The following is a 24,480-nucleotide window of genomic DNA, read 5'->3' as shown; positions in this document are numbered from 1 at the left end:
GCTCTAGGTTTACAATAGAATTTGCTCTGCATCTCTCAAAGGACTGCATCCTCAAATGGAGAAAGATAAATAAAAAAACCCCCACACAAATACAGTACAGTACACGCAACATACTGATGTTCTGTTCCCTTATAATAAAACCATTTATACACCCACACTGACACAAGACCTGATTACACATGTCAACATACCAGTACTCACACATATACATACAGTATGCAATATTCAGGATGGATAACATAATTAAAACATACATAAAAGGAAGAAAAAATATTGAGAGTATGGCAGTGCATAAGTGCATCAACAATAAAGTCTTCTGATGTCCTCACATGAAATCTGCAGTTGCCAGTAATCGTTTAGTCTGCTCCATGTCCAAATTAGTCTGCATGGTGACTTTCTTAATCAATGTGGCTGCAAACTGTGATGTGATGTGACTGCTAACATTGAGTCTCTCTTTCTCTCTCTCTCTCACTCACTCTCAGACACACACACGTGCACACACACACACACACACACACGCACCCACACACACACATACACATTCCCGGGGTCTCCAGCTAATGTTAAATGTCTGCCAGCTGAGCATGTCCCTCAGTCAGGCTTTTGTTCGTCTCCAGCTGAAGCTCTGTAATTTGTCTGCCAGTAATTTGTCAGGAATGAAGGTTTAGCTGCCAGATTTGTCAGACGTCCTATATAAAAACACAAGCTTTGATTTTTTTTTTTCATCTCACATTTTACAGCACTTGTATTTTTGATAGAAGGTCAAGAAATGCAAATCCTTTCTGTGTTTTAGCATAACAGTCTGTGTAGAGATGAAAGCACAGTGGAATCTATAATGCTTCTCAGTTTATTTCTTAACCAGTCATATAGTTATACTGTTTGTGTGGTTGTCTCTGTTGGTTCCCTTCACACATGTAAGAATTCATTACAGGCTGAAGTCACACTCTCTGATGATGCGTTGTTGCAGACACCATTGTGAGTGCTGTAAACAGCTTGTAGCACTGAGTGCTCCAGCATCATCTGTAATGGGATATGTGTTCAAGTTCGAACTGAAACAGCACCCTGTCTCATGAGCAAATCTGAAACAAGACTGTGTACACCACTGTTTTGATCCATGCTTTTTTTTACGCCAAATTGGATGTCCTTAAGACATTTATGCATTTTTGTAAAACCACAAAGGCCAAGACACCTGTGACTCGGCAGGGTGAACTGCAGGCATGTGACACGGGAAATGTACTTCTTCGGTTCATCTCTCTCTCTCTCTCTTTTAGTGTGTGTATGTGTGTGTGTGTGTGTGTCTGTTGCTCTCTGCCGGACTCATTCTCATAATGGAGCTACGAACCTGAGTACCGTCTCTTGGTCAGGGAGCACCAGTAGTACTGTGTGAGAGCATTTGCGCACTTGTTCTATTATTAGATCCTGGTTATGTAAACCACCAGGAGACGACACCAACGTATAATGATTCACCACAATTCAATTGTATAACAGGCCTATTTCGATAAGGAAATCAGAGGTGGTGCGTGTGTGTAAAAGTGTGTATGGTGAGGGCTGCATTGGTTGATTCATTTCCTGCTCATTGAAAGCATTTCTTTAGTGATTGTGAGTTTCAATGCTAACATGCGTTCTAAGATAATCCAGGCACCTATAAATGGCTGACAGTTGAATTGTAAGCATGTATGTATGTCTCCAGTTAAAAATTGAGTCATCTACACATTCTGACTGAAACGGATTTCAACTCTACCTACAATTCTAAAATCAGGCTCTGGGTGGGTGGCTTACTTGTTTGGGTTGAGAGAGAGACGGACAGATAGACAGGGGAGAGAGACAGGAAGAGGCGAGACATAGAGACGGATAGCAACAGAAATAATATTAATAATATGACTAATAAGAATTGTAGAAGTCAGCATCAAGCAGAAGCACAGCAGGAGGCTCAGCCACAATCTATGGAAACCTGTAAGACAAGAAAGCACAAAGAGATGTCAAGTTAGTATCACTGCATTAATGTTAATGTGTCATGAATGTGTGGAGGACAGGGAGAGGAGGAAAGATAAGATCTGTGTATTGTGGGCAGTTAACCGGTAGTCTAAGCCTATAGCAGTATAACTAGAGGCTAACCTAAGCCAGCCCAAAATATAAGCTTTATCAAAAAGGAGAGTTTTAAGCCTGCACTTAAATGTAGAGAGGGTGTCTGCCTCCCAGACAGGGACTGGAAGATGGTTCCGCAGGAGATAAGCTTGACAACTAAAGGCTCTGGCTCCCATTCTGGAATCTAGTCAGATAATAAGGCAGAGGGAAGGATTTTGAAGTTTATCCTGGAATTTACAGGGAATCAGTGTGGAAAGGTTCTTGTCAGTACATGTGCAACAGCATCCTGGATTAGGTCCTATTACCAAGGTAATGGAGCAGCCTTAAAATACAGAGATTTATTAATCCAGCCTGGAAGTGAGAAATGTGTGGACTAATGTTTCTGTAACTTTTCGGAGAATGTGGATGATGTTATGCAGGTGAAAGTAGGCAATTCTTGAAATGTGAGAGTTAAAGGACATTGAAGATAACCTAAGAAATTTAGGGCTCAGCACAATAACTTCATTTTTTACAGCCTATCCCAGCTGACTACAGGCGAGAGGTGGGGCACACTCTGGACTGGTTGCAAGTCAATCGCAGGACTGACACACAAAGACATACAACCACGCCTGCACACTCTCTCGCCTAGGGGCAATGTAGAGTAGCCAATCAACTTAATGTGCATATTTCTTGGATTGTGAGAGGAAGTCGGAGTACCTGAAAGAAAACCCTTCAACAAAACAGCTTCAAAGATAAATGAGTGCCATCTGCACAGCAATGAAAACTGTTTCTTAATAATATTACCTACAAGAAGCATATCGTCGCTGTCTGATGAAAAAAAAAACGTATCTCCACTTTTTATGTTTATGACATTTTACATTGTACAGCATGTCCGCATTCCTCCTTAGCAACTGATGTGTTGGCCAGTTATACAAACATCAGTCAAACTGACGTGTGCACATCAATATCAGATTACTACTTGCCCATGATTTATCTTTATTCCAATATGAAATGCAAACCAAAAGCTTTTGTTAGTGTAATGTGATAAGTGGAGATGTAGAATAGCCTGCAATCAAGTTTGGTGGGACATAATAATGAGACCGGAGGATCGTAAATAACCACACATGATTGGAGCGCATTGTAAAAAACATGCTCCTGGAAAACACACATTTTGGGGACACGTTTTTTTCAGGGGGCAGCGATGATGTATAAGTTGAACAGTATTGGTCTGAGCACAGAACTTTGTGGAGTTCAGTGATTAACTTTGGTGTGCATGTAGGATTAATTGTTAGAATGTACAAACTGAAACTGATTTCATAATTAGGACCAAATTAATGCGGTTCCTTTAATGCCAATTAAACGTTCCGGTTTGTGTGATAAGATATGACATTTAATGGTATCAAATGCAACACTAAGGTGTTTCAATAAAGGTACAGAGTTCCACCCAGAGTGTGATGCAATTAGAAGGTGATTTATAACTTTGACCAATGTAGGCTCTGTGCTGTGATGCACTCAAAAATATGACTGTAATTCCTCAAATAAGCATAGAAAGTTGTATAGATGATTGGCATCTGCTTTCTGAAGGACCTTAAAGAGAAAATGAACGTTAGAGGTCTGTAGTTCACTAAAATCTGCATCAAGACTAGGCTTTTTAAGGATAGGTTTAATTACACCATCTTTTATGGACTGTGATGTACAGCCTGTGAGTATATACAAATTGAAAATATCTAGTGGAGAAGAGCTAAGCAAGAGTAAAACTTCTTCAAGCAGCCTAGTTGGGATGGGGTCTACTACCACTGTTTCTAAGGTTACTGTTTGAAGATAGATCGATGCCATCTGAGGGCAGGAGGTGATGAAATCTGTCTGTAGTAAGTATAATGTATTATTAAAAAAAGTCATAAAGTCATTACTAGTGAGGGTTGTGAGAATACAGTGGTTAGGAATACAAGACTCAGTAGCGCTTTGGCACTCATCCTGGCTGCAGTGCTGAAAAGAAACCTGGGGTTGTTCTTATTTTCCTTGATAATACTTAGTAATAGGCTTTAGTACATGGATAATCTATTACTTCTAATGTTAGAAGGTGATTTATACGGAAAGAAAAAAAAAGCAACAGAATAAATAAACATATAAACGATAAAATAACAAATAGAAGAAGTCTTCATATTCAAAGTAAAAATAAATCTTGAGCATTTTCTTGACTTATGTTTGACAATGTAATCTCAACTCAAGGTCCTCTTTTTAGGCCTTTAAGTGCGTCTTATGGTTGTCATCAACCAATGAAACTAACAAAAATGTATCTAAAAAGCATAAAATATGTAATTTCTGAAATCATCAATATATCAAATACGACTTCTTATCTGATTTGCTTAAATATAGTTAAGTACAGGCACTGGCACACTTAACTGTAACCACTTGGTTAACATTAATTAAATATTTCCTTCATGATGAAAGGAAAGCGATCTTCTGTTGTAAGACAGGACCTGGTCTACTTTGCTGAATCCTTTGTATACTCAACTACCACACCCAAATCAACACTGTTCCACATCAAAACATGACAATACTTCCTCTTTGACTTAGAATGTATAAAGTGAATGTGTGTTTCAAGATAATGGTGTCATTCACGTATCAAGTGAGGAATGATGGGTGACTAGAATGACCACTATATGGCCACTATAATAACACATTATACATATTCATGATTAAAAAGACATAGTTGCTGAAATTTCATATTTAGAAAATATATATTTGTGTACTGACTCAACATGGCCTTAGTAACTTTGTATTCTTCAAATCTGACTTATATTTTACTATTCAGCCAACACTACACAACAAAAATAATAAAAAAAAAATCCAAAAAAAAAAAAATCAACAAAACAGTGTCCAACCCAGCACCCCAGCAATAAAATAGAACAAAATGTTCTCTCTTTGATGAGACCATATCAGAAGTGTTTAGTCAATACTTTAATTTTCCTGGCCTCATTTTGCAGCCTTTCGGTATTAAATTGCATTATATTATAAGGTATTGCTTTCTGCCCCTACTAGCACCTTGCAGGAGAAATAAAAAGTAAAATTTGGTGTTTGATCTCAGTTTGAAAAGAAAAATCTTCAATAGCAGAAAAGCAGAAGGTAATTAAGGACACTACAGCAAGCTTATTTGTTGACCTGTAACACTAGACTGATGACCTATTATACCTTCTCATCTCACTCCCTCTTTAATTGTTTTGCACTTGTTATGCATGATGTCCTTGATGTACTCAAGTGCTCCATATTGATGAAGCCAAATAACTTTAATCATACAGAATCTAAAATCCAACATCATTAATGGAGCTAAAATAAATGCAAACTTCCATGATAATGTTTGAAACATGTTTTCTGTGTTGTTACAAAATAAGATATGTTATAAAAGAAATCATCAAAATCTTGTAAGATTATTCTTATTATTATTATTGACTGTGATTATGAAGTAGCACAGACATCTTCACTCATGAGATGTCTATATTGAGATGTCCATTTTATTCCATCGGGTTTTCTCAGCTCTCTATCAACAGGATACTATTGGAGGAGAGAGGAGTGGATTTAAATGAAAGGTTGCCGTTAGCATTCCATTCAGATCTTCCACATTTTTTTCAGGATGGGTCAAAATTTACACTGCACAGTTAAAATAGAAAGATAAAACACTGGAAAATGGCAGAAACATTTTACACAGGTCACGTTGTGCCGTGCCATCTGACCTGGCAGTCCTCCCAGAAAAGAAATAGAGGGGAATCACAGCTGCTGTCTCACACTTTCTCTCCCCTCTCTCTGTCTCACTCCCAGACATGCATTACCCCATCTATCCGATCCACATGGGGGGAAGCACAGTCTTAGTTATCATGTTTAATTTGTTTCCTACAGTGTCTCTAGTGTTCTCAGCTGAATTATCAAAGTGGTTTGATCTCTTCTGTTACATAACGTGTGTATGGTATCCAGTGAGAAAAAGAACGTAAGAAAAGAATGAGAAAATTATTAAACAAGTGTGACTTTTATTATATATTCATGTCAAAATACCACTTAATTAAATAGGTATGATTTCTTCCATGCAAGATGTAAATAATTAGAGGCTCTTTGCATATTGCATCGATGTTGATACATACAGGCTGTTCATCCAGATACAAGTGTTAAAATTTGTTGGACCATGTGAAGAGAATATTTGATTAAATTTACATCTCTGAGCACATGAAAACAGGCACCCCAAGAAAGCATATTATATATATAACATGCACTATAAAGTCTAATTGATGCTGGTTTCCCCTTAGTCCTGCATCCTCAGCATTCTTTCTGTCTAACCAATGAAGCTAACTAGGTGGGGGGTGGAGTGCAGTGGAAGATAAAGGAGAGAGAGACAGAAAAGCAAAGAAAGGGACAGGCAAAGGAAAGAGGGAGAAAATATGGAGGTTGTTGCATGGGGGTGTAAATTTGATTTCTTCTACATCCATTGTTAGCTCGTGGCTTTGAGAGGCAGTGAAAGCGGAGTCCATTTTAGTGTTACTGTTGTGAGGGAGATTAGCACAGGCTGGGCTTGTTTCTATTTGAGGAATAATGAAGAGTGTGTCCCGATACCAACACTACTCTACTCTTGCAGCAGGTCCTCTATTAGCCCCTCTTCTCGTACACCCTTTCTCTCTCCCTCCATAAAAATGTAAAAGCATGTGATGGTTCATCATTTCTGATCCTGTTTTTATCCAGCTTATAAAATAAGATAGCAGAGAGGGTGTGTGTATTGGCATGACAGCCATAATGTGGAAGAAAGTCATGTAAAAATGGCAAACTCCTGTGGTACCACGCTCTGGCCAGGTGAGAATTCGTTCAGAGGGGCTTTGCTGCTGAGGAGCATGTTACTACACTGTAGCAACAATGTCATCTTAATTATGTGCTTGCTGAAAACCTGCACTGACACATAGCCTGGGTTCCTCCCTAGATGGAAGAAAAGGGAAGGGATTGTCTCACATCAGTCTAAAAGTATGAGCTCCCTTGAATACTTTCTGCAGCACTCTTATTTTTAGTATCTTGACTTTTTGCTGCTATGGAGAACCTCCCAAATGGCCTGAATGTAAGGATGCATCTGACACCTTTGTTCATTAAGAGAAATTGGAAGCAGGAAGGCAGTCTTTCATGGGCTCCCATGATAACACAAGAATGCCTGCACCAGGTCATAGAGAGGCAGCCTTACAAAGCTTATGTAGCCCCACTTTTCTGCCTCCCAATAATTCAGTCTGGTCCTGGTGGAGTAAAGGTGTCAGACATTCCCATTGCCAGTTCATCCGAACAGAGAAATGGAATGATGAAAGGAAAACACTAGAGGGGATGGGGGAGGACAAGTGGCTCTTTTAATGACTCTGGAGTGTGATGGGAATGCTGTTAATGAGGAGGGCTGGGATAAGAAGCTATGCTTCCCACGTAGAGGCAGACAAGCCTAGGAGGAGCCTGAAGAACAACACAGCTTGGCTTTGCTCAATGCAGTTACAGCTGAGCAAAGCCAAGGAAAGCTCTGCAGACCACAGGAGTGTGGGATGAATCAAGTTTGACTGTGAGGCAGGCAAAGATGGCATTGAGAATGAGCAGCTCCTCTTTTCCTTCTCCTCTTCTCCCTTCTCCCAGAGAGACAGTGGCAGCTCTCTGGTGAAGATCAGAAAGGTGGGAGATGGAAAGTGAGCGGGAGTGGGAGAAAGAGGGAGAAGAGAGAGACAGTAGCCCCAGGAGCCCCATCTCCAGTCAGTAATTCCACTGGGACTCTCCCCACCGCTCTTCAGTTTCCATTGCCAGATGAAAAATAAATAACCTCTTCAGACGGCCTCCCTCTCCTCTGAGAGTGAAAGAGAGCTTTCCCAAGAGCAGTGTTCACTTTCCATGTAGTTATCTCTCTGTCTCCCCTCTTTAACTTAATCTTTTTTCACACACTGTCACATCTACACTCTGTCTATATGTACTGCAGATGTAGATGACCACAGCATGCTTGCGCTGCATACACATCTGTATACTTCAGCATGATTTGTTGTACTTTGTATGTATTAGAAGTAATTTAAAATTACAGTGGATGGCATTGTAATTTGTAATTACTATGTATTATATTTGTATTATATCATGTATGTATTATATTAAATATTCTCATATCAGTCAGCTCAAAAGTAAATTTTGTTTTTTTTTACCAACGAACAAAGTGACCAACTCAGAATGAACACCTACCCTGCATCATCATTTTTGTCTTTGTTCCTTCTCACTTAAGCAAATTTGGCTTCATGACAACTCATATGCTGAAGTATCTGATGTATCAGTCTACCTCTGTCCTCTGAGAGATGTCTCCTTCAAGCCAGTGTCATCACCCTGTGTCAAGATACATGGCACAATGGCACAAAACTGCTTTTGTACATGGAATAAGTGAAACATTTACTTATCTCTTTGCTCCTTGTGGAAGCACGACAGGCAGAACATAGCAGCTGGTGCTGCCGGGCACTGAAGCTAAAGGCTAGTCTGGTGCAAGATTGTTCTGGAAAGCGCTGTGAGGCTGATGGCCTCGTCAAAAGACAGACTCATGGCCGATTGTGCATGACGAGTGTTCCCTGCTATCAGATGCCTCCCTGAGCTTTCATGCAAAAGGCTGAATAGAGCAGAGGATATCTACTGCATGTATGTCTTTCTACTTTACACTTGTCAACACAAATCTTTCATTATACATTCAGCATTATTATTTTTTAATCTTAGATTTACTGTGGTTACTGACACAAAACAGGGAATGTCATGCTCTAGTAATTCACGTTAAGATGTGGACCCGTGTGGACATCTTACACAAGCATGTTCCTCTTCTACTCTGTATAGTCATCACAACAGTTTTGTAACTTAGCTCTAGGAAGACATGGATTCACATGTTCCAATATGCTTTATAATAGGCTCACCTCCTCTCTTCCCTCTCTTTCTCTATCTTCCAGTGCCTGTGTTTAGCATAATAATGCTATGTAGCATTTTAATCTGGCCTTCATATTACCTCGGTATTCTGGTAGCATGTCAGCATTTTCATTCTTAACTCTGCTATCAACTTCAGCTCCTGATACCTGTAATTAATGCTCTGCTTAGCGCTGATATCGTTTTGAAAATCCGCTTAGGATCCCTAGCGTTGAGCCCAACAGGGAATGCGGTAGCTCCACTTCAGTATACCAACTCTCTTGCATAGTTCATAGCTGTAGCCTGATGACACGTCTTTTGTATGGTTTTGCACCTCACAATATAATGCATCCACATGGATTTTCAGAAAGCTGCATGAAGAATTGTCTCACTATGTAGGAAGAGACATGCATGCGCTAAGTAGTTGTTATACTCGCTTGTGTACTGAATTTTGCCTTTTGAGTCTAAGAAAAAGTGAAAGGTTAGATTTTTCAAAGCAAACTTGTGATGAAAAACATTTTGTTCATTTACCCTTGCTTGCATACTGAATAGAAAATGATGTAGACACCAATGAGCACACCCGTGCACACACAAAACAAACACTAAAGTCTCAAGCCCCATAGCTGTCTCTAGAGTATGTAATGCTCATTACACCAAGTATTAAGTATTTGATGAAGAAAAAATGTCAGTTTTTTCTACTGTAATGGAAAGCACATGGGGTCCTTAAAATTGTCCAGCTCCATGGAATTGTGAATATATTTAACAAAACGTGTTGCAATATTTCTTGTCAAGAAATACTAGATTTAAAGAGAAATATGAGATTTCTTAATTGCAACTAAAATGCTGTTGCAATCTCCCTACCATTATTTTCATTATTTACACATATGTAAAGCGGAAATAGTTGCCTGATAGCAGCAGAAAACACAACTCAATTAAGTTGTGTTTATTCAGGAAACCACAGAGAGATCAGGACACAAAAGAGGCCTGAAAACAGGATTCATTCTTTGGGGACCACAATTATCCAAATCAGAGTAGAATTAGAATATGTTATTATTATTATTGTTATTTTTGCATCTAATGTTGAACACTTAATTGCATTATAGCACCAGATAAAAACTCTGTATCCAAAATAGGATGGTTCATCTTCTGATGCAACTAAATGTGCTTCGCAAATTTCATGGCAGTTTGTTGATCACATTTTGCCATTTGTTGTGAACAACTATTAAGCTTGGTGTTAATGCTTGTAAAAATACGGTCACCAAAAATATTAGGATTCTGTGCACTATAAGTATCCATAGCTAAGTCTGGCTTTATAGTAATGCTGTGCAGAAGGCAAGGAGGGGTCACCAAAATTAACTTCAGTCATTCTTCCGGGATGATGAATATTCTTCATTGTAACTAGCCAGAGAGTCAAGATATTGATCCTCGTCGACCAACCAACATTGTCATATGTAGTCAATGTTAATAACAGAGCAAAAAAATCAAACTGAAGCAACAATGCTGGTGTCGACACAGCGAACTAATAAATAATTTATGCTGTTTATTCTGCACACACTTACTGCCTAAGCATTTAATGATCAGATTTTCAGTTTGTTTTATAGCATAGTGTGATAGAGGCATTTCATCATAAAACAGCTTAATGTGACTGTACCGTGTAGTCAGTTCCCGTATCAAATGGTGCACAAATTGAAGCTTGCTATTTAATTCCTGCAGGAAAATCCAAAAGGGGTAAAATCCGAAGAAGAACAGAAGGGGAAAATTAGAGAATATCTCTCCAATTTGTCAGCTTGCCATGTTCTTTTGATGGTGCCGCATGCTAACCACTTCAGATACTGCTCTCATCTCTTCCTGGAGACAGACACACCCTGTGACTCCCCATGATGCTCATCGTACCAGGAAATTAATGATAATCAAAAACATATATATTCTACTGCCCTCCTCATCTTTTTTCCCCTCCATGTGTCTCTCACCTCCTTTGATCATAGATCACACTCATTTGCCAGAACATTTCTATATACCACTTTTCCACTAAATTTGTATTCTACTTTCATTTCATGGTTTCATTTCTCAGCCTCAGCTTACAATTTATTCCGCACGCTCTCTGCGATCCATTCTTCTTATTCTCTGCTTTTTTTTAAAAGAGTAATTGTATTCCTCTATTTTTCTCTCATTTATTCAATAACAAAGATTGTTATCGCAATCAATTTTAGTCTTAAACTGTATACGGCATTATCTTCGTATTGGACAATTCCAGGTTGTGTTGTCACTGATTTGCTTTACATATTGTGAGTGGCTTAGTGTGGTGTGCCTCCTGTATTACCCTGTCATAGCGTGGCATCAGTTCTCAAGCATTTTTCTTCACAGGCTTTTGCCAGCCTTTCATATGATAGTCAGTCATTTTCGAAGGAGAGATTTCCTATTGGTAATTTACTCCCCCCTCTCTCTCTGGACCGACCATGCAGTCTGTGTCTTTCATCTTCCCTGTTTTTCCTCAAACTACCTTTTGCCTGACTTCTCCCCCTGCCTTTGGAGTTTTAGTATTGTGTCCCTATATGCCTCCTTTTGAATATTTCCAATGTTGTGTCATCCTTAATGTCATCTTCTCCATATAGTTCTTTCTTCCTTAATGACAGGGTCATTAGGGAAAACAGATCACAATGTCTTGGAAGACTTAACTGTTTTGATGGGGTCAAACCAATTACCTTTCCCATCACGAACAACTGACAGCTGGTGTGTATATTGGTGAAAAGCTAAGACAAGGGTGACTATGAATCCAGTTCACAGACAGATGACTAGAAGGAACATTTTCTTGTCAAAAATAATTAATCAAAGACAAGACTGGCCCGAGTGAAACCAAGAGCAGCATCACAGTCATTCTACCTCTTCTCCTCCCCTTCATGTCTATGTTATCTTGTTTTCCTCTACAACCCAGTATGTCAACCTTTCTTGCTCTATACAGAACGTATCTCATCCCTCCTCTCCTGCTTGAATTCTCTCTGGACTCCAAATGCTAATTCAGTCAGGCACTTAATCAGACATATTAATTCCATATCTCCCCTGATTGCACTAATTCCACTCTGCAGTGGGTTTCTCTGCGGCATCCCTTCGGTGCAGCAAATATTTAAACTGCGGTGCTAACCAAGGTTTGAAAACGCATTTATTTAAAACAAAATGTGCCATGCGCTGACAACAAGTACATGTCAAGGATAATGTGGCAGTAGCAGTCTGACCCTCCCGCCATTTCAATTCCACTGCACATGTAGATGGCCATGTTTTGTGTCACTCTGACAAGTACTACATGAAGCCTTCCAATAGAAACAAACAGGCCTCATCTTGCAACCAGTTTGTCCATTGCAAATAAGAAAATGTGGCAACAATATCAACTGTTTCTGAATCACTTCAGTTTATCACACAATGTTACAACAGATTTGTATGCATTTCAATAAAGTCTGATTTGCAGTGACAGTTTATTGACAGTAAATTCATTATACAGTGCAGACATAAGCATTCCTGTACAAGCACACACACATACAAGCACACAGAGATAAACAGAATATGCCTGAAAAGCCTGTAAGCTCTCATTTTGTCTGCTGACAAATGGTGTACATAGCTGAGACATGTATTAATTAAAATCATATTAAAGTACTGATTTAGCCACATTCCAATTTAATTAAGTCACAGATCATGTAATTGAGAGAATTACAAAATTGCATTCTTTGTTCCAGATAATTGTATTCCATCTTAATGCCTACTTTAAAGTCTGTTAATTTGTTTTATCTCGTCATCGTTTCTCGTTTCTTTCTTTCTTTCTTTTTTTTTTTTTAAATAGAAGAAATAGCTTGGTAACCTCTCAGTACATTTGCATCATGTCAAAGCAAACCTTGGAGAATTTATAGGTCTTAAATTTCTTAAATGATCTCTCTGCTGTTACCAGTAACATCATTTGGACTTAAGCCATGGGGCACTCCTTTAACAAAGTGTCTGTCTGTCTGTCTGTCTGTCTGTCTGTCTGTCTGTCTATCTATCTATCTATCTATCTATTTGTCCTTCATTCCTTCCCTCTTCCTTACTGTGTGCTCATTTAGCAGTTTGGCCTGGTGAAGACCTTCTACCAGACACAGATGGATTTACCATTAGATAATGACAAATGGCAGGCACAGCTGAGCTGATTTCAGCACTCACTGCTCCTCTGGGAGCCTGTGCTCACCACAGTGGAAACCACACTGACCACCCCCACCCAAGATATTAATTGAACGTGTGGCTGTGTGCAGCAAATTGATTCATCCTGACATGCATTTCTAGTCATTTCCAGTGGGTGATGTAGTGTGACCCGCGGGTCAAAATATGCTGTGATGGGGAGCAGAAGGCACTGACATTAGTCTTGATTTGTAAGACTGCTACTCTTTCAGAGGGACTTTATCTCAGTGAGTTCACTGCAGATAAAGAGTAGATCTTTGATGTCCTACAGACCCCTGAAGATACGAGTCGAAGTTTATTGGACTGACTGATGTTGAAGATGTGATGAGATAATAAATGTTTCTTTCGTGTTCAAAATATGAGGTGGCGATAAATGTCATTTCTGCAATAATGGTGCTATGTTTTTTTGTGAAACAAGTCTGCTTGATTATTTTGCAAATTTATTAAAAATGAAAACAAAAAGAATGTAACATGTACGTGAGTATTCACACTCTTTACCAAGATACTCAGAACTGAATTCAAGGGCATCCTGTCTCCATTGATCATCCTTCAACAACTTGAGCTGAGTCCACCTGTGGTAAATTCAGTTGATTGGGCATGCTTTGGAAAGGCTCACACCTGTCTATATAAGCTCATGCAGTTGACAGTGCATGTTAGAGCACAAACCAAGTCATGAAGTCAAAGGAATTGTCTGTAGACCTCCGAGACAGGGTTGTGTTGAGGCACAGATCCAGCGAAGGGTACAGAAAGATTTCTGCTGAATTTCAAAGAGCACAGTGACTTCCATAATCTGTAAGTGGAAGAAGTTTGGAACCACCGGGACTCTTCCTAAAGCTGGCTGCCCAACTAAACTGAGTGATCAGGGTAGAAGGGCCTTATTTAGGGAGGTGACCAAGAACTTAATGGTCACTGTGACAGAGCTCCAGCGTTTCTCTGTGGAGAGGGGAGAACCTTCAAGAAGGACAACCATTTCTGCAGCACACCGCCAATCAGGCCTGTATGGTAGAATGGCCAGGGGGAAGCCACTCCTCAGTGAAATCCATATGAAAGCCCACCTGGAGTTTGCCGAAAGGCACCTGAAGGACTCTCAGACAACGAGAAACAAAATTCTCTGATCTGATGAAACAAAGAGTGAACACTTTGGCTTGAAAGACAAGTGTCATGTCTGCAGGAAACCAGGCACTGCTCATCACCTGGCTAATACCATTCCTGCCGTGAAGCATGGTGGTGGTAGCATCATGCTGTGGGGATATTCTGCAGCAGCATGAACTGGGAGACTAGTAAGGGTTGAGGGAAAGATAACTGCAGCAACGTACAGAGACATCCTTGCTGCACCAGAGTGCACTGGACCTCAGACTGGGGTGAAGGTTAATCTTCCAACAGGACAACGACCCTAAGCATACAGCCAACATCACAAAGGAGTGGCTTCGGGACAACTCTGTGAATGTCCTTGAGTGGCCCAGCCAGAGCCCAGACTTGAACCTTATTGAGCATCTCTGGAGAGATCTGAAAATGGCTACGCACCGACACTCCCCGTCCAACCTGATGGAGGTTGCGAGGTTCTGCATTGAAGAGTGGGAGAAACTGCCCAAAAATAACTGTGCCAAGCTTATAGGTTCATACACAAAAAGACTTGAAGCTGTAATTTCTGCCAAAGGGGCTTCAACAAAGTATTGATCACAGGGTGTGAATATTTATGTACATGTTTTTTTTTTTATTTTTAATAACTTTGCAAAAAAATTCAAGCAAACTTGTTTCACTTTGTCATTATGAGGTATTTTGTGTAGAATTTTGAGGGAAAAAAAGCAGAGCAGTGTGAATACTTTCCAGATGTACTGTAGGTATGTATCTTGGGTAAATGACATGCAGTGTAGTTGTGTGGTGCTGGACATAATTTTTTGTCTTAATATTCTTTTGTCAAATTAAAATGAAAACCATGGAAATAATGACATGTAAAGAACAATTTCATATCCACAGTTCTTGGGATAAATTGCAAATCTTGCCGCTTTTTCTAAAAAATGTGACCGTACTTGATCAGAGCTGTAGGTGCTGCACTCTTCTTCCTGTTCAGTAACAAAATACTGCATATGTACACAGAAAGACTATAAAAAAAAACATGTCACATTTTGTTTTCATTTTGTCCTTATCTTAGAAAGACCCAACCACCACCGAAGCAGCAGCTGTCTCTGACACACCAAGCTGTCTGCTTGTTTAAGGTTTGGGTATAGTTTTTTATTTTTAATTAGAAAGAACATACATCTTTTAGACACATTCTGAAACACTGACTTGAGACATGCTTTGAAAAATGGAATGATGCAGTGTTTTCTCAAAGACTGAAGAAGGCCAGGGGGTGTTTTGTATGTGTGTGTGTGTGTGTGTGTGTGTGTGTGTGTGTGTAGGTGGGTGGATGCGTGTGTACGTGCGTGCGTTGAAATTGATGTTGTTGATAATAACAACAATGATAATGATTACAACGGCAAAGCCCATATTCATCATCACTATCTGTGGGCATAATTTGTCATTCTTATGAAGTTTGAGCCAGAGAGCATTGGATAATTCTTCCTCAAAGTACTGTGCTTCACTTTATGTTGTTTTACAATATGTACCACATTACCAGGTTATATTGTACGTAATATGTTACCTGTCCAACTTTCCAACAATTCTGTTTTATTTATTACTGTATATTATATATTGTACCATACATGTATGTAGCCTGTTAAAGCTGTAGACTGGAGACTCAGATCAGAGTTAATGGATAGGTCTGATGATATTCTGCATTTTCCTTAATATCAACAACTCCCATGGAAACTAAAGTAATATAATAATACTTATAAGTCATTTGTGTAGACAAAGTCTGATTTGCTTCTTCTTCTTCTTCTGTGCCATATACATCCCTAAAAACAATAAGAACACATAACTGAGTTAAACTGTCATTTAGATAAACATGGAGAGTGTCAATCCCACATATACTGTTGCTGCCATGAGGTCTCACTTGAACACCAAATCTGTTCCTGAAAACAGGTCAGAGCAATTGCACTTGATTGTGCTAGTTCCTTACCCATTTGCAAAGTAATGATATTTGCCAGTTGTTTTAGGACATTATTCAACTTTAAAAAAAAAATCTATATATGTGTAATCCATTTTTGAAGATTTCCATCATCAATAGGAACAACTGGTGTTCAGGCTTTGTGTCATGGGGTTGGACTTCAGTAGAGTTTAGAAGAGTCCAAGACATTTCTCAAGCCAGTCTGAAGAACTTACTGTAAAGAAAAAAACACCTCATGCCAAGCTGTTCCATGTCAACTGATTAATTCAAAATTCAATAGTCCCTACTTTTAAGCATGCTCTAATTAATTCTGTTATTTTGAACACATTGTAAATACCTGTACTTTTAGATTTTAGATTTATACTTATCTTGTTTTGTTTATCCTATGTTTATACTCTTCACTTTTCTTTCTTGGTCGGGAATACTGCAAGTGCAATGTCTGTACAAAAAAGAATTTCCCTTCGGGGATAAATAAAGGAATTCTGATTCTGATTCTGATTCTGTTCTATACTATTCTATTCTATTCTAGCACATTCGATGGGTTAAATTTGCATAGTTTTTACAGTCATTAGCTGCCTGTCATCTGAGTGCGATGCAGCTCTAATATGAAAACTGCACTCAGCGAGAATGCTGCCTACATGAGACAGAGACAGCAAAAACCCTTATCTTAAAACAAAGGTTGGGGTCATGATAGGCCCACACAGTAATGTTCCTGTGGATCAAACACACACTCATTTTCACTCACAGTTCCTGCACTGCACTAATGGATGGCGGGCGAGACGGAGAGCTTTATCTCTGTTTGCTTTTGTCCCCCATAATTTATTCAGCAGGGTCTGTCCTCTGTGTTGTGTGTACATGTCCTTGTGTGTGTGCATCCTACACATGTGTTTGTGTGTGGCTGTGTGCTTGTGAAGCTTTATGGCTTTGACTGTCCCCTTGTCCCTAGGGAATGAGCTCTTCCGATTTACAGTACGGTAACATACAGTGAATCTCTTCTTGTTACACAGAGGTTTTCAAAGGCACTAAAATATCAGCATCAGCAGAGAGGAAGTGGTTGAAAGGAAAACTAACAAGATGACCCAATGATTATTTAGAAACAGAAAGAGAATTTTGAATTAGATGTACTCTATCCTGAGGGTTTAGAAATTGCATTTTTTTTATAGTAGAGTAGATACATCATAATCTTTCCAAAACAGTGCATTATTCATGTGCTGTATTCCATGGAATGTCCACAAACTGTATCACTGTAAATCTGTTTTGTGTTTTAAAGTATTCTTACAAAGTATTCTTGTCATTTCAGGGACAGCTTTAAGGTGGATTGGAAAATAATATGAGGATGACCAATACCCTGTGGAACTGTTATTAAATTGGCAGGTAAGAAATGAATTTGATAGAACCAGAGGCTTAACTTAATCAACAGCACATGTGCAGAGTTGATCTGATGCTTTTAGAGAAAAAGAACAGAACTTTTTACAGCAGAAAAGTGAGTGGTTAATCTAAACCTTGATTATGATGAATATGACACATTAAATTAAAATAACATACTGTAGTTCATATCTCTGACCAATCATATTTAGCCGTTTTAGAAAGAGGTGCAAAGGATCTACCTGTTTTTTCACTCTGTATATTCCCTGAAATCGGACCTTTTCAACCAAAATAAATCAGTCCTTTATCTCTGCAAACTACTACACTACACTTACACATGTGGGAACATAGAATAGTCCAGAGATGTCCATTTTGGATATATTTGAATATATTAGACTTTTATGTTGCTCTTTGTGTGTCTTTTCCCATTAGTCTTAGGTAAAAGCTTATTCAGACTGACAAGGCTATTGTACTGAAACTGTTTATGTCCAACATCAGAATACTTACAGTATTAGTAGCTTTGCTATAGTAATTTGCAAGGAACAGGACATTAGTCTTTGGTGAGTCTGTTAATTAACTGCCGAAGCAATAGCTTTGCATTTCACAGCTATAATTTTAGTTCCTCTATGGCACAGACGAATATTGTCGTCGCTAACATGTGGTGCACAGTCATGCATATATAGCCAATAGTTTTGGAAATGCTGAGTCCAATGGACTTCAAATAGAAGGCTCATATTTCACAAAAATATACAACAGAATTACCATTAATTACTATATAAAATTACTGTTTTTGCTTGCTTGTGGAACATGAAATGACAGAAGAATGTCAGCTATGCTACAGGAGGATTAAATGTTTTAAGAAATTATTTGATTGATAGATACAGAGAGAGATTCATAGCTCTTACTCTGCCTTTACCCAATCACAGCCTGGCACTAAATGAGAAATTATCTTCCTGCTTGGATGCATAAGTCAGTCTGTGGAGAAAATGGGAAGATAAAAAGTTAATGAAGTGAAAAAATAAGAGGAACTTTATGACTCTTGGCAGTCTTTCTGTGTTGGTACCTCTGCTCACAGTGTAAGAAGGCAGTTCACCTTTGTGTCAGTCTTTTTTCTTAAAGAGAGCTGCTGGGCTGCACGCAGTAACGTGCGTCTTGTGTGAACAGACCTGCTGTAGTTCATGCTTGTAACTACCACTACGAGTGTGCTCTTTTGGTGTGAACTACTGTCACAGTGTCAGGGAGCTTTTACTTCTGTTCCTCTGTTCCTCTTGGCTGATGATGTTGTTTGTCTGTGTTGGTCATATGTTGTCACCATTTTACTGTCTGTTATCCCTGCCATAATAAATCATTCTGGAGTTTTTACAGCCGATGCAGCAGCAAATCAGGCACTCTCTGGCCTCTTTAAAACTCTGTTAGTTCCTTGGTTTTCCTGTGCAAATTGACACATGAAAGTGGTGATTGTGAGACCTCTTTAAACGCGAAATAGCATTCAACTTATTTGAAATGACTCGCATGGATAGTTGCTTTTGTGATTCACTTAGTTCAAAGCTCCTTTTCATGTGGTGTTTCTCTTATTTTATCCACCGTTTATATCCATCCCAGTGGGGCAGGAGATTGGGTTTCTTCATGGAAATTATATTGAATCTGTGCAATGGAATCAAATCATGTGTTTTATTTCCTCTACAGTGTATCCTTTTTCTTTGGCAACGTGTTTCAGAAGAACGGCTGATCACATACATGTCCCCAAGTGTATGTGTATTCACATGCGGTAATGTGTTACTGGAAGAAAAAAACCTCATAATTAGTCTTACTTTAGCACAGGACTATCACAACTAAAACTTTACAGTACGCCTCCTCACAGAATCCCTCTGTGTTCTCCGAATTGGAGCTTCACTGTTCTCTGCTTTAATCTTGGCATGTTGTTGAGCATCACTTTCCTATCGCAATATTACTTCTGTGAATTTGCCTTTGAAATGTGGTTGTGAGCATCTTAAAATTGGGATGTTGTGTTTGTATGAATATGACACAGACTGTTTAAAGGCAAAGGTTAAAAAAAAAGAAAAAGGAAAATCTGTGTCTGGTATGAAACAGAACAGTGAGGAAACTCATTCATTTGTTAAGTAATTCATCTGCTCAGTGATATCCCGTGAAGTATTATCACATTTGTGGTTTTTGTGGCAGAATGTGTGAAAATTTGCTCTTATTTGACAGTTAAATTTGATCTCTAATTGCCAAATCAAAATTATATTTTAACCACAGTGTTGTCCTATAGAATAAAATGAATTGATTGAGCAATCAAAGGAGAGAAGGGCTCCAAATTGTTATTTGCAACCTTTAAACACATCCCAGTATCCTCCAGCATGAAAACAACACTACTGTACTAAGAAAAATGGCCTAAATCCTGATTTGCAATTATTAGCATTTTTACTGACACACACAGCTCAAAATGGCAAAGCTGAAAATCAGTTTGTATGTACATCTAATCATAATTAATTTGCTGAATGATGATTAACTAGCGAGTTTCCCCTCAAGAATTCATTTATATTCAGTTTTCATTGTGGTAAAGAATTCTTTATTGTAATGATGTGATTCCAAACCACCAGAGGTCCCCCCACTCTCATTGTTGCTATCATAAGATGCATCCAACACATTTTATTTGACATTTAGCTCTACCTTTTGCTTTCCTTGCTGTCAATAGCATACACTCTCTTAGCAGGTCCTTTGTAAAGCCGACCTTCAGTCCAGGTGGTGTTACACAGGTAAAACTGACACATCAATCACAGAGACATTACAAGCATGTGTCCTTCAAAGTGCCAACAATACAGATGTTAAAATCATTCATATGTTTTGCAGGGCAGTTTTGTCCAGATATCCAGCTCTGCTCATTTAACAGATTTGCTCATTGCAGTGGTATAATTCTGCTCTGTCTCACCTAAAACCACAATACTGGTTGATTTTATTAATCATACATTAGGTTCCTGCTGGACTGTAACAGTCCAAAAGAATTATATAAGTGTACAAGAATTAATCTGAAAGCCTGATGAATTAATGCACATATTCCATCTTAACAGACTTTTATTTTTTACTACATTTTCAGACACTTTAATGTCTTGTTTTGCCTTTGATTTATAGACATCATCAGTGTGCTGCTTCTTTTCTCACATGTTCTGTCAAGTCCAAACTCAATCACTGTGCTGCTTGGATATTCGGGTTCACAGCCTCAGAATGACCTCTGCACAGCTCGGTTAGACTCAAAGTGATGCATGCTAACCCTGACCTTAACCAGACACCAGAGTGACAGCAGTATTACAGAGAGACTCCTTCATCCTATATCCTTGAAGAGTAGTTAGCAGCCATTTTCTGCTCACAGCCTCTCTGTGAAATGTTCACGGGGTGAAGAATGATTTTATCAATACCTCTTGTCACCCACAAGCTCCCACCGCCAACACACTGCTCACTGTGAAACAAGAAGGCTGTCACGTAAGCACCTCGTGAAAAGTTGCACATGCTAAAAGCACACACCACAGACACACTCTCACATAGATGCAAACCCTCTGCTGAAAATCTGTGAATCAAAACATTCTGCAGGGAAGACTGAAGAAGTTTAAAATCAAAATTATTTCAGTTAGAAATCATGGCAGTCATCATGGATGTTTTACTATATATACTTCTGTGAATACTTCTTTTATAATGAGAAATAGGAGCACACACTGTTCCAAAAATATGAACAATACGTTAAGTCCATTGGAGAGGCAGGAATCAAAAGCAAGCAACACGCTGGCACTCTTGGACAGTCTTCTTATTTACTGTGCCCAGTCACTATTTATGAGTGCTGGGGTTTTGTTTATTTTTACTTCTACTGTGTGTGAAAATCCATAAACATTTGTATTTTTGACTCGTGCACATGCATGTCTGTACTTGGGTGTACATGTACCAGTGCATGCAGATGCATATCTCTTTATGTATCCTTGCATGTTTTTTTTTCAAGGCCAGTGGCCATAAACAAGCTTCTGGTCGGGCACTTCTGTCCGAAGAGGCCAATTGAAATTACAGCAGTTCATTCATCAGGAAAATGTTCTCTCTGGGGGCCACCCTCTGACTCAGGGGGAGGGAGGCCATTTGCTCTCACTCTGTGTGAAGTGGCCTCCACCTGAATAGCAAGTGTGATACCCTGCAGTAATGATACGCCGTCGTCATGCCTGGTGACACATCACTAGCAGATACTGAAACGTTGACTCACAAGTAAAGCATCATCACTAACAATGGCTTTATTCATAAACAGACAGCGATACATCTCTGCAATCAGCAAGATACTGTATATTTGCATAAATGTGATAAGTAACCCTATACTTATGAGGTGATAGAGTTTTTTCACACAGTCTAAGCTTAACTTGCTAGATGCTAGAAAAGTGCAAAATAAAGCATTTTCAAATTCAGTTTCAACCTTCAATATTGCTGTGAATTACATCCAAGGGAATTTACATTCATATTAGATTATCTTAACAAGATTGTCAAAAGTTAAGTTCTACGTTTGTGATGGTGAAAATCACATACACAGCAAAACAAATAAAGGCCAATTCATGTTGCATTAAGAGAAAGCAAACTAATCTTGTATGTGGCCACTGTATGTGGCTATTGAGTTGTTAAAATGCATAATTACATAACATTCCCAGTTCAGTTCTGACACAAGACCTGATTGTATGCTACTGTATACTGAAACTATATATTGGTACACGTCTCTGTCCCTCTGTCATTTATCTGCATATGTCTATGCTATAATGCAATAAAGAAAGTAAAATGCCCCATAAAACTATCTTTAAAAAATATGCCTTCTTAATGTAAGTCCTGCTGATTTAAAACTATCTCTATAGGCTTATTATTAATAACAGTTCATATGCTTTAGTTTTAACTTTAAACTAAGAAAGTGTAGCTAAGTATCTAAGCAGACTAGCTGAGACAGAATGCTCACTTGTAGCTGATGGTACAGCAGCTCATTAGACAAGCTTGTGTTTTATTTTTCGAAAAGCTTTTTTCTTTTTGTTTTTTCTCTTCAATGTACATGTTTCCACTCAGGACAGGAGCTCGATGTTAATAAGCTGGCTTAAACCTTTTCTGCTTCTTCCATCCATCCATCCATTTTCTATACCGCTTATCCATCAGGGTCGCGGGGGAACTGGAGCCTATCCCAGCTGACTACAGGCGAGAGGCGGGGTACACCCTGGACTGGTCGCCAGTCAATCGCAGGGCCAACACACAAAGACAGACAACCACACACTCACACACTCACACCTAGGCGCAATTTAGAGTAACCAATTAACCTAATGTGCATGTTTTTGGTATTGTGGGAGGAAGCCGGAGTACCCGGAGAAAACCCACGCAGGCACAGGGAGAACATGCAAACTCCACATAGAAGGGCCCAGACCGGGATTCGAACCTGGAACCCTCTTGCCATGAGGCGACAATGCTAACCTTTCTGCTTCTTCCACTGTCACGCAAACCAAAACCGTGAACTGAATGCATAAGACAGTTAAAAGGAAGCATAGCACCTGGAGCACAGGACCTCAGAAGTACACTTAAATATAGTAAGTGTGTGGACTAGATTCGTGTTATGGGAACTACTGCGTTCACACACATGTGATTAAAATCATTAGTCCATGTATAATGAAATCATCCAACGTCACTGAAGATAATTTTTTTGCATGTAAGGATTGTTAAAAATGTACCAAAGCTATAAAGTCAGATTTCTACTCAGATTTTCAACCCATGGCTGCAATGATATCATTACATATGGACATAGACATACATTACACTGATATTCATTACATCATTACAGATGTATCCGTTTGTGTTCAGTGAGTTTTCTATATCAGCACTGTGTGCAGATTGTTACTAAATATTAGGGAAAAAAAAAAAAAACTTTCCATTTTTGTGCACCCAGAACTGTTTTTTATGCCTTGGTATCAAAAGTAGAGGCATCAAGTATTGTTTTTTTTATACTAGTATATATTTTTTCATATTAAGCTCTTAACTGAATATAGTACAAGTGCTGTTTCCATATACCTCCAGTCCATTTGAAATATAGCTGGGACTTATGTCCACATATCCTAGCCAAAATGGATTCTGTCTCCAACAATCTGCTAATTTATGAGGAAAGGATAAAGGGGGCTACTTGTACAATAATTTCTAGTAATAATTTCTAATAATTTAGTGATAAATCTTCCAAGTAAATGTTCATGTGACAGTCACTGGTTAAATCAGTGTTTGTTGCATGAATTAAATTAATTTCACCATCTTGTTACGGATGAGACAGACAAGCTGTGAGTGGAAGGATGTCAGGCTGTGGGCAGGGGAGCAGCTGTCAGTTTGTCTCACTTGGCTAGTTAGCACCAATTCAAAGTACTCTGCTTGCCTGTCACACTTGGATGCTAAAAACAAAAGACAATGAAGAAGAGCTACAGTATGACCATGTTCAGTTTTGTTTTGTTTTCTTTCTAACAACATTCCTGAACACTTTATTGTATGGTGGTCCAGTGCATCCATGTGTATATTAAGGGTAGGAAAAGAACACATTCATACTAAACCACACTTGAAGGGGTTGTCCAATACTGAATATTGTTCTTACAAGGATATAACTAATATACAAAATAGATAAACATGTGACATACCTGTGCGACAGACCAGAATAATAGTCCATTATTATAAGTTTCCAGTGAAGTCAAGTCTGACACAGGCAGTTAAAGTGTTAGAATTACAGTATTTGTCACAGCAGTGTTAAAACAGGGTAAATATAGGTATGCTAAATGTTTTTCTTGATTCAACCGTGAAACTCTATTGAGAGTCAGTTAGGACAGAGAAAAGGGAGAACAACTAATCAAAACAGACAATACACACAG

General features: G+C 38.8%; 1 protein-coding gene across 2 annotated transcripts in view; it reads left to right on the top strand.

Moving 5' to 3' along the window:
* Nucleotides 1–24,480, top strand: part of lrrc4ca (leucine rich repeat containing 4C, genome duplicate a) — a 49,430-nt gene that overhangs the window by 15,688 nt on the left and 9,262 nt on the right. Inside the window, exon 2 of one of the 2 annotated variants that reach the window (XM_046395160.1) lies at nucleotides 17,523–17,596. The gene's annotated coding sequence lies outside the window, so the exon portion shown is untranslated. Of the gene's footprint in view, nucleotides 1–17,288; nucleotides 17,597–24,480 lie in introns of those variants that run through there. The other variant, XM_046395161.1, reaches the window with a different exon arrangement.

Source organism: Scatophagus argus, chromosome 7, assembly GCF_020382885.2.
Source record: "Scatophagus argus isolate fScaArg1 chromosome 7, fScaArg1.pri, whole genome shotgun sequence".
Classification (NCBI taxonomy): Eukaryota; Metazoa; Chordata; class Actinopteri; family Scatophagidae; genus Scatophagus; species Scatophagus argus.
Note: the sequence above shows the minus strand (reverse complement) of the source record. Positions and strands in the feature narration are given on the sequence as shown.